General features: G+C 40.3%; 1 long non-coding RNA gene across 10 annotated transcripts; it reads right to left on the reverse strand.

Moving 5' to 3' along the window:
• Window positions 1–385: 385 nt before the first annotated feature.
• On the reverse strand, window positions 386–7,365 carry LOC123401054. 10 transcript variants are annotated; one of them, XR_006611016.1, is made up of 8 exons: window positions 5,952–7,365; window positions 5,502–5,534; window positions 4,695–5,000; window positions 3,992–4,598; window positions 3,511–3,854; window positions 1,749–2,755; window positions 1,570–1,648; window positions 386–1,021 (listed from the first exon to the last, which is right to left on the reverse strand). It is a non-coding gene; the product is annotated as an uncharacterized LOC123401054 (long non-coding RNA). The 10 variants fall into 10 exon arrangements; XR_006611015.1 differs by having other exon boundaries at window positions 4,695–5,534; XR_006611017.1 differs by having other exon boundaries at window positions 1,749–2,237; window positions 2,341–2,755; window positions 4,695–7,365.
• Between the last annotated feature and the right edge of the window lie 3,836 nt (window positions 7,366–11,201).

Genomic DNA, 11,201 nt, shown 5'->3' on the forward strand with positions numbered 1-11,201 from the left:
TGAACATGTTATGTGTTGTTGTTGCTCCTCGAGTGGGTTTGCCAGATTATGTCAGAAATGAGTGTTTTTTCAACTAAGAAGTTTTCTAGGTCTCCTCTCGATTCTGCATTTTCATGAACAAAACAAAGTCACAAGAGATCTCCTTGTTACTTGAAATAAGCCAAAGAAAGAAACTGAAAAATATGAAGTCAAGTACATTAGAAGTTTTCGTTGTAAAATCTAGAAAAATATGTGTAGTGCAGAACCAAAGGAATCAACCAAGGTAGATGACTTGTGAAGCTTTTGGGGAGATCTCATGGGTGGACCTGGTAAGGCATTTTAAAGCCACCGATATTTTATCTTTGGCGTATTTCCTTGCTGTGATTGTCCTAACCAAATAGATATATACAATATAACCACTTAGTCTGGTATAATAAGAGCTCGAAAATTCATAAAACTACATTATATGTAGCGAAGGGAAAACCACCTAAAGGCAGACTACACATGTGTGTACTGGGTTAACTTGACTACTTGAGTGAAATGGATGGAGGAGAGAGGAGGGTATATCACTCATAGGTCGTATAGAATACCTCCAAAGCTACTCAAACAAATGCTGAATCTACATTCTCCAACATATGCTGCTTCAATTAATGAAGTTTATCCCTAAAAAAAATAGACAAACTAACCAAAAAAACATGTTTAGATTGATCCGCACACAACAGCAGATGACAAAGGTGAGGGAGGTGACATCGATGAGCCTGTTCTTCTCAGACATGCATGTGGTCGTCTCAGCTCCAGCACCCTGCAACCAGCACCTCCCCTTCTTCTCCAGAACCGATTGCATGCCTCGAGTGCTCCTCCTTAGATGGATTTACTTGCCAATGATCGCATGCCTCGAGCGCTCCTCCTTGATAAATTTTGGCTAAGCTTTATAAACACCATGGGTGATAAATTTGTTTTAATCCACACAACATGATAACAAGTGGGGCATCTTGTTCCCTGGAAGACTTCGGAATCAACAATCATACTGAATATACATAATCTATAGTAAAAATGGAATCAACAATTAGATAGATGCACCCAATTTGAATGCCAGCATAGCTACACATGTAGAAATCAAGTACATAAACCCATCACATTTGATTCGAAGGTTAGTGTATCCCAAAAAGAAAAATGGGACTACAAAATGAATTGCTTGGACCCCTCCACAAAAATAACCAATCAAATAAGATCCATTGCTAGCACATCAATTCTTCTGCCAAAATGCTTTTAGCCACATTAAGGTTTCAAAACTGCAAGCGTAGTCATATATATGAATTGCAATTTTTCTAAGATGGACATGTAAGACTGCCTAGGTGAATTGGCCAAAGATGATAGCACAAAGAACGAATAACCAAACTGATAGCACAAATATGATTAACTAAGCTGATATCACAAACAAAATCAACCATTGATAGCAAAGAACAATATGATCTACGAGTACACGAGGAAGAATATGTAAAATTAATGCTATCTATCTGATTGTCTAAGTAGTTCATATAGAGGGCAGACAACGACAACAAGTAGGTGAAAAGAAGTCTGAAGTTGTACCATAATTCATCCAGGCAACTATGTATGATGCATTATGATGTAATTCTCTCTGAAAGAGGCTCATTATCCAATCCAAAACCTGAAATCGAAATGATACAATGTTTGACATATTAGAAAATTTGTGACAGAGGACCATCGGTTGTCTTTGTTAAAAAGCATCAATAAAATAAAGCACGTACCTGATCTTGACCACATCAATGGCCTTGTCAACTGGCAATGGCTCTAACACCGAGTGCTTATGTTCCATTTGCAAATGTCAAGCTTTCTGTCTGACTACATTGGTCGTCGACTGAATCCGTCGTGATATTCCATGGTCTCGTGATCGACCGAACAGGATGGTAGGAACCTCGATCATGGCGGCCACCGTCGGAACCACACAAAGCATAAAAAGATCCGCCCGAGTAAAAATCGACAAACAGGTAAAGCAAACTATTTGCAACACATCTAGTGCTATACGAAGATGGATGCCGTGTCACCGACCGCCGATTATAAAGAAACTAAAAACAAGATGCAGTGATGGGAAATTGATGGAAAGATGATGCATATGCCTGCCACCGACTGGCAACCAACTGGACTCTGAAGAAACTGAAAACAAGGTATCAACGAAGGATTCACCGGAGGAGACCGCAACCTGAGGGGCGTCATCGGTGTAGGCTTGTGCATCTAGGCTGGCAGTTTGGTGGGGTTCGCCGTGGAAACGCTGGTATGCTCAGTACGTATTGTATTTGTAATCTGAATCACACGCTGAAGAAAAAGACCTCTGAACCGAACCTGCGTTTCAATTCCTCTACCCAACTTGCAGCATGTTGAATTGTTGATTCAATCGATCATCCATCAATTGATTCTAATTTTCACATGCCATAGGACCAAGCAACTCCCCAGACTTCTCTTTTGGTGTCGTCTTCCATATAAAGGCAATGAGACTGAAGAATAAATTGTTTCCTGTAAAAGAATAGCCACTTATAATTAACAAATAGACCGAGCTTCCTGTTTCGTTTCACAGAAGGATTCAAATCATTAGCTTCCCAAGAAAGCGTCCGTCCAAAACATGCGCTCTTCCTTCTTCCTTCCCCTCATTAGTAGATCCAGTGATGGGGACGCGATGCTGGTCTCATTGCTGGCACTGCACGCATGACTGTGCCATCACGACGGAATGTAAGGAAACAGGAAACCTGTAACTTATAACCTATAAGAAATAGTATAACTAATCACAATATGTATAAGGAATTCAGTGATTACCGATAAATTATTAGCAACATGTGCATTTTAGTATTTTTAATTTTTAAAAGCTTATCAAAAATAAGTTACATCTCGTGTATATAAGGCACCACTGCGCTGCATGTCTGCAATATGCAACAAATACACATACTGAACAACTCGTATTCCAGGAAATCCTAAAACTGATCTATACATGTACTGATTAAGATCAACATTGGATATAAAGCTCATTGTAAAATGCACTCTTCTTAAATATGGAAATAAGTCATGTGTATGCATATAAGAGCATAATCGTAAGGGCTTGAACTAACAAAAGGGGGGCAAATGAAGGATTAAGTACCTCTGATCCATAACATATATACATAGCAGCTGCCAACCAACTCTTGTTGATCCTACCTAATACATGGACATGTTCGCCATTGAATAAGCCTACTGCGTTAGCCCACCTCGCAAGACAAGCTAACATTACAAGCACGGTCATACTGTCATAGTAAAACCACCTTGAAGCATTTCCCCAAAAGATGCAATGGTTTGAGAATAAATTGTGTTTGGCCTAAAATTGAGAGCCCCTCTAGGCAAAGGTTCATCAAATCAGTATCGTGCACACAACTTTATACCATTGAATTGCAGGACACGAAAATAGCTACAAAGTTAGCTTTAGAATGTCACACTTACCCAAAAGCTAGTGGTCAACAGAGTCATATTTGAATGGATGAGACCTACCATCGGGTTGGGGGAGTCGCCTTATCATCGCGGTGGGGTAATCGTCGGGCCAACAGAAAACACGACCCCTGTGCCACAGCCTCGACGATTATGGTTGGTGATGCGCCCACGCGACCAGCGCCACAAGCCCACAACGACTATTGGCATAGCTCCCTATCTTGCAGCGAGAGCACCATCTCGTGCTCCCTTTCATCACTCTCAGCCTCCTATGACTCCTCCTATTCCGCAGATGCTCATGGGACTTCTGGCCTCGTCCTCCGAAGAAGTGGATGCTGCCTCCTTGGTGGGAACCCCACCTATCAGTGGCGGAGCTAAGATTTGGAAACAGGGTGTTCCTCCCAAAACTATTTGACAATAAATAACATATGTGAGCATTCCAATGATTAACAATACCATATAGAAATAGATCAACGCGGTCTTAAATACATAGTAAAATTTTCAATCAAGTCTTAATTTAGCCCAAAAAAGAGATGGTAGAAACCTTTAGAAGTTCAAAGAAAACTATTCCCTCCATTCCCTGTCTACTTGACTCATCTCTGGACAAACTGAAACCGGGCCTTTTGCATGCCTGCTGTGTCCAGACTCCAGTGAATCCAAGGACTGTGAAGGACAAGAGGAGTTGCCAGGTCTAGAGAAATTCAGATTTGTGACGTAAATCATGTCAAATAACCTGCAAATTCTGTGAGCAACCATAGAGGATTAGGGGATAGGGGGATGGGGTACATCTATAGGAATAAGGCCACGGGCTCAATGGCTAAGCGCCTGCGCGCACAACAACTGTCCTGGCCATAGGTGTCCACGTCATGCCGTTCCGGCGGTCACATGATGTCATCAACTCAATGGGTTTACTTACCCCCGATCATTTCATTGGGTGGATCTCTAATGAAGAAAACAAAAGGCATGACTCAAAAACTTCTTGTTTTTTGTTGAACAAATATTCAGTTTGAACTAACAATGGAAAGCAACACTATGAAATACCTAAAATAATTGAGTTAGCCTAATCGCTCAACTCCTTGTCATTCTACTCCTCATCCACCGATACGCATATATATTCAGGCTTGGCCCATCGCTCACAATATTCTGAACATCTTTTTGTCAAAGCATAACGATCAACATTCTGAATTAATCCAAAGAACAGATAGAAGCATAAGCACAATAGGGAGAAATGATATTGTACACCATACCTTGGACACCATTGCCTATGTGACATATTAGTGTAACAAGCATCACTATTATATACCTTGAAATGTACAAGTACAAGTGCACATTGCAGACCACCCAAATATGTTACAATCACTATATTGAGATGATAAAGCAAAAGAACAACCAGTCAGCTTACTTAAAGTACCGTTGATTTACAAATTGCAGGCAATTATTAAGAGTAGGTGAATTACTAACCAAAGGAGGCATCCAGAATCAAATGGAGCCTGACAACATCATGGAGCATCAGGTTGAAGAGGTTTATTTTCTAGATAATATATCTTCCATTCCTGTAGTAATAAAGTATGAACAATGATTGGAGATTAAAAGAAAAAAGATAGAAAGAAACAGTTACGAGAGATCTTGCATTCACACTTCATGTAGCATACTTAGCATACATAAATTATTTTTTTACACGGCACAAAATATAGTAAGTAGTTATCTACCAGCTTTGTTTCTCATGAATCCATAGTGTGTAGGGTTTATAGCCAATGCAAGAGCAAACAATTGAGAACCATATAGCTAGATCAAGCAATGATATATTTGAACCATGTATAAATTAGACATGAGAATTGCTTGACACCTGAAAATGCCAACAAATTTGAGCTTCAATTTGAAAGGATCCAAAGCTGATAGCTCACTCAGTAAATAACTGATATTATTTACCCCTAAGAATGTATATCAAGTCACTAATCTTGCATGAAATGAGATGGCTGTGAGTTAACTTCCCTTAAGTATCAACAATAGCTAGATAACAAAGTTTGAGATCTTAAGCCGAGATTGATACTCACCTTCATTCAATTGGGCTTATCTTGACCATAAATCTGATCGACATACCAAATGTATATACATATTATTAGAGTTTCATATGAAAACCATAATGTTTCACTTAAAAAAAAGAAAGGACACAGTTACGAGTCGTGTCGCCAAACTGACACACATCTTGAGAAACTGTAGGGTCATGGCTTAATTTTTAGTACATTCTTTCCATTTTGCTAGAATATGTTTGTATGAGTTAGCACATAACTACAAAACTCTGTTTGTATCACTTATTTAGCAGCAATTATGTATGAGAGAACTGTATGCCTCATGTCAACAGCCGAAAGAATCGCTAGAAAAAAATCAGTTTCGTTCAAAGCATGAAGACTACCCCTACCCCCACAAACATAGCACCATGGAGAGATGTGCAAAATCAAATAAGAATAACTCTCCTAAAAGGGGACACCGACATCGAATAATACCTTTGGCGTACGTCGTTTAGTGGGATGCATATCCAAGCCTTTCGAACCCGTCTATATTTGAGCCTCACATTGATGAATTTTTGGCAAGAGAAAGAAAGTCATATAGGATAAATTATTACACTGCTCCAAACATATACAATACTGCTAATTAAGAAATCTCTTTATTTGTTATTTTTTAGAATTAGCCCACTAATTAGATAAGATACTAAATCAGTGTATCCTCTTTTTGTCAACTACCTATATCTTTGAAATCATCAAGCTCATGTCATGATATTTTCTTCAAGGACAACAAATAAATTAGGTATGTGATCCAATAAGAGAAAGGAAATTTAAGAAATTCATTCGGAAACTGAGAGGATGTTAGCATTTAATTTTTAGGGGATGCAGGGCACCAATCAAAACCATATTAAAGCTTTAGACAAAGAGGTCCAATAAGAATAAATAAATGCAATAACAAAAATAGGGAGAAGGAAAAGGAAACTAAAGTGTATTGATGCCTCGATGAATATACGACCTCAACACCTTAGCACCTACAGTGCAACAAGGAGGAATGAAGAAACAATTTGTAGTCCCAAGACTGATGGTGGTTTCTACATTCTTGCATCTTTAGATGCATTTGTAAGTGCATATATAATGAAACTGCAATAATACAAAGCTAAATAGATTAATACAAAAGGATTAAATAATCAACTCAAGGCATGTATGAAGATGAAAATTATTTGCATCAGACCCATCAGAATTAGCTTTTGCCATGTAGTTTATGAGCTAAAACTCAGCATTTACTAATCGATAAAAAACATCGAGCATCATCGGCTATAAAACAAACTACATTTTCCTAATAATACAACACATGCATGAAATACCGAAGAAGCAGTCATGAGAAATCTGAACCTTCCTCGGGTTTCCTTTGTGTAAATAGGAGGCAATTTTGTCTATGTAACCTTGAGAGCTCAAAATGAGCATGAGAAGTCTAAACCTTCCTCCAGTTTTCTCTCTGTAAACAAGAAAATTGAAATCCTTTGCCACACATCTGAACCTTCCAAGAAGTTGTTATCAAGATTACACAGAGGCAACAAAAACAACTTTGAAAATTTCATTGATAGCTAGATATCTTAGTCCTAACAAGCAAAATAGACAGACATGTTTTCATTTGACAAAAGAATTTGGCATGTTTACCTCAGTTTAATGATGCAGCCATCATTGCAAAAGCTTCACCGGCATCCAAAGTTGGAGCACCCCGCTAAAAGGGACAAGGTACTCTTATCCTGTCATTGTCCGTGCAGATCGAGTCGACGGACGTCATGGCATGCGGTGCTTAGCAAGGAGCTATGCGGGAGCAGCATCCCCAACCCTAGAATGAGAACCCCTTTATCCTAGAACCACGGGAGCAACATCCAACACAATGACGCAACCAAATTTCCATCAATAGAGAGGTACCAGGAATGTTTCGAGTTTGCTAGTGTCAGATGGAAAATAAGTAGTAGATGTCACACTTTCTACCTCGGTTACTGATGATAAGGATTTTTGTATTACCCATAATAACACAATTTGAGTAAGAAAATCTTGAAATGTGAACAAAGTTAAATAATAAAAAGCTACCATGGGTGATCCATTTTCCTTCAGCCACTTAACTAAAGCCTGAATATCCTTGATTGCACCCGGCCAGTCTAGTCCTTCCATCAGATGTTGTGCCTCAGCTACCTCCAAAGCAACCTTCCCACGGTACAAACTGAACATAAAAAAGATGTAAACACAAAAGGCATTTTACTGAGCCGTAATATTCTGATGAAGTAGTGGCACTCCATGAAGCATCTGTTTCATAATACTTCATCTTAATCAAAACAAATGGGGCAAAGCAAGGAGCACATGATATCAACATACTCTCGAATAAGTGCCTTGTATCCATCATCGATCTGGGAAATATGGATGGCATGATTCTTGACCTCATAATCAACGCCCCACCACTCTTGCAGTACTACAACTCCATGAGCGTTTTCTTTGCCAACAACATATGCATCAAAGGTCTGAAGAAATACAACATCACATCAGTTTATCAGTAAGATGTAGTAAGATATATAGAGCAAGAGCAGATACGTAGCACCAGAGTCGTGGGCACGACGAGGGGTCGCGAGGGCGGGCGCCTCACATTTGGGCGCGGGGGCGGAGGAGGTGAGGGAGCGGAGCATGACCAGTGCGGCGACGAGGTTGGCAAGGCAGACGGCCATGGTGATGCGTCGGTACGAGAACCACCCCGCCGCCGTCGCGGCCGTCGAACGCCGCCGCCCGTGCTATGCCCCTCGCCATCTTATTGGTTGAACCTCTATGCCAAGGATTCATATAATCCCGTATACCATTCCCTTTGTCCTTCGGTATGTTACTTGCCCGAGATTTGATCGTCGGTGTCTCTATACCTATTTCAATCTCGTTACCGGCAAGTCTCTTTACTCGTTCCGTAATACAAGATCCCGTGACTAACTCTTTAGTCACATTGCTTGCAAGGCTTATATATGATGTTGTATTACCGAGTGGGCCCCGAGATACCTCTCCCTCACACGGAGTGACAAATCACAGTCGTGATCTATGCAAACTCAACAGACACCTTCGGAGATGCCTGTAGGGTATCTTTATAGTCACCCAGTAACGTTGCGACGTTTGATACACACAAGGCATTCCTCCCGTGTCAGTGAGTTACATGATCTCATGGTCATAGGAATGAATACTTGACATGCAGAAAACAATAGCAACAAAATGACACGATCATATGCTATGTTCATAGTTTGGGTCTTGTCCATCACATCATTCTCCTAACGATGTGATCCCGTCATCAAGTGACAACACTTGTCTATGGCTAGGAAACCTTAACCATCCTTGATCAACATACTAGCCAACTAGAGACTCACTAGGGACACAGTTTTGTCTATATATCCACACATGCATTTATGTTTCCATTCAGTACAGTTATAGCATGGATAATAAATGATTATCTTGAAACAGGAAATATAATAATAACTATTTTATTATTGCCTCTAGGGCATATTTCCAACAGTCTCCCATTTGCACTAGAGTCAATAATCTAGTCTCACATCTTCATGTGATTTACAATGTAATGAATCTAACACCCATACAGTTCTGGTGTTGTTCATGCTTCACCCAGCGGATCTACAACATTCAGATCTGTGTGCACTTTGCAAATATTTACGTCATCTCCTTCGACATAGTCGCGGATGAGGTTGAAGCGTCGTTTGATGTGTATGGTCCTCTTGTGAAACATTGGTTCCTTGGCTAGAGCAATGGCACCAATGTTGTCAAAGAACAGAGTTATTAGATTCAGTGCGCTTGGCACAACTCCAAGATCTGTCATGAACTGCTTCATCCAGACACCCTCCTTAGCCACCTCCGAGGCTGCTATGTACTCTGCTTCACATGTAGAATCATCTACGACGCTTTGCTTGGAACTGCACCTGCTTACTGCATCCGATTAAGAACATATACGTATCCGGTTTGTGACTTAGAGTCATCCGGATCAGTGTCAAAGCTTGCATCGACGTAACCCTTTACAACGAGCTCTTCGTCACCCCCATAAACGAGAAACATTTCCTTAGTCCTTTTCAAGTACTTCAGAATATTCTTGACCGCCGCCCAGTGTTCCACTCCTGGATCACTTTGAAACTTGCCTGCCATACTTATGGCCAGGCTGACATCCGGTCTTATGCACATCATTGCATACATGATAGACCCTATGGCTGAAGCATAAGGGACGACACTCATCTTTTCTCTATCTTCTACAGTTACTGGACACTGAGTCTTACTCAACTTTATACCTTGTAACACACGCAAGAACCCCTTCTTGGATTGTTCCATTTTGAAGTTCTTCAAAACTTTATCAAGGTATGTGATTTGTGAAAGTCCTATTAGGCGCCTCGATCTATGTCTGTAGATCTTAATGCCTAATATATAAGCAGCTTTTCATAGGTCTTTCATTGAAAAACTTTTGTTCAAGTAAGCCTTTACGCTCTCCAAAAACTCCACATTGTTTCCAATCGGCAATATGTCATCCACATATAATATTACAAATGCTACAGAGATCCCACTCACTTTCTTGTAAATACAAGCTTCTCCTACAACTTGTATAAACCCAAACGCCTTGATCACCTCATCAAAGCGCTTATTCCAACTCCGAGATGCTTGCACCAATCCATAAATGGATCGCTGGAGCTTGCATACTTTGTCAGCATTCTCTGGATCGACAAAACCTTCGGGTTGTATCATATACAACTCTTCCTTAAGAAACCCGTTAAGGAACTCCGTTTTGACATCCATCTGCTAGATTTCATAATCGAAAAATGCAACTATTGCTGCCATGATTCAGACGGACTTAAACATTGCTACGGGTGTGAATGACTCATCGTAGTCAACTCATTGAACTTGTAAAAAACCCTTTGCCACAAGTCAAGCTTTATAAACGGTCACATTACCGTCTGCGTCCATATTCTTCTTAAAGCTCCATTTGTTCTGAATAGCCTTGCGACCTTCAGGTAATACTTCCAAAGTCCACACTTTGTTTTCATACATAGATCCTATCTCGGATTTCATGGCCTCTAACCATTTGTTGGAATCTGGGCCCACCATTGCTTCTCCATAACTCGCAGGCTCATTGTTGTCTAACAACATGATAGACAAGACAGGATTCCCGTACCACTCGGGAGCAGTACATGCTCTTGTCGACGTGCGAGGTCCGACAGTAACTTGATCTGAAGCATCATGATCATCATCATTAGCTTCCTCTTCAACCGGTGTTGCCTCGACATAAATTTATTTCTGCCCTGCGCCACCATCTTGTTGAAGCAGAGGTTACGTAACCTGATCAAGTTCTATCTAACTCCCACTCAATTCTGTTGAAAGAAACGTTTTCTCAAGAAAAGCTCTGTTCTTAGCTACAAACACTTTGCCCTCGGATCTGAGATAGAAGGTGTACCCAACTGTCTCTTTTGGGTAACCTATGAAGACACACTTTTCCGCTTTGGGTTCCAGCTTTTCAGGCTGAAGCTTTTTGACATAAGCATCGCATCCCCAAACTTTAAGAAACGACAACTTTGACTTCTTGTCATACCATAGCTCATATGGTGTCATCTCAACGGATTTTGATGGTGCCCTATTTAAAGTGAATGCATCTGTCTCCAAATCATAGCGCCAAAACGATAATGGAAAATCGGTAAGAGACATCATAGATCGCACCATATCTAACAAAGT

This window comes from Hordeum vulgare, chromosome 6H (assembly GCF_904849725.1).
Source record: "Hordeum vulgare subsp. vulgare chromosome 6H, MorexV3_pseudomolecules_assembly, whole genome shotgun sequence".
NCBI lineage: Eukaryota > Viridiplantae > Streptophyta > Magnoliopsida > Poales > Poaceae > Hordeum > Hordeum vulgare.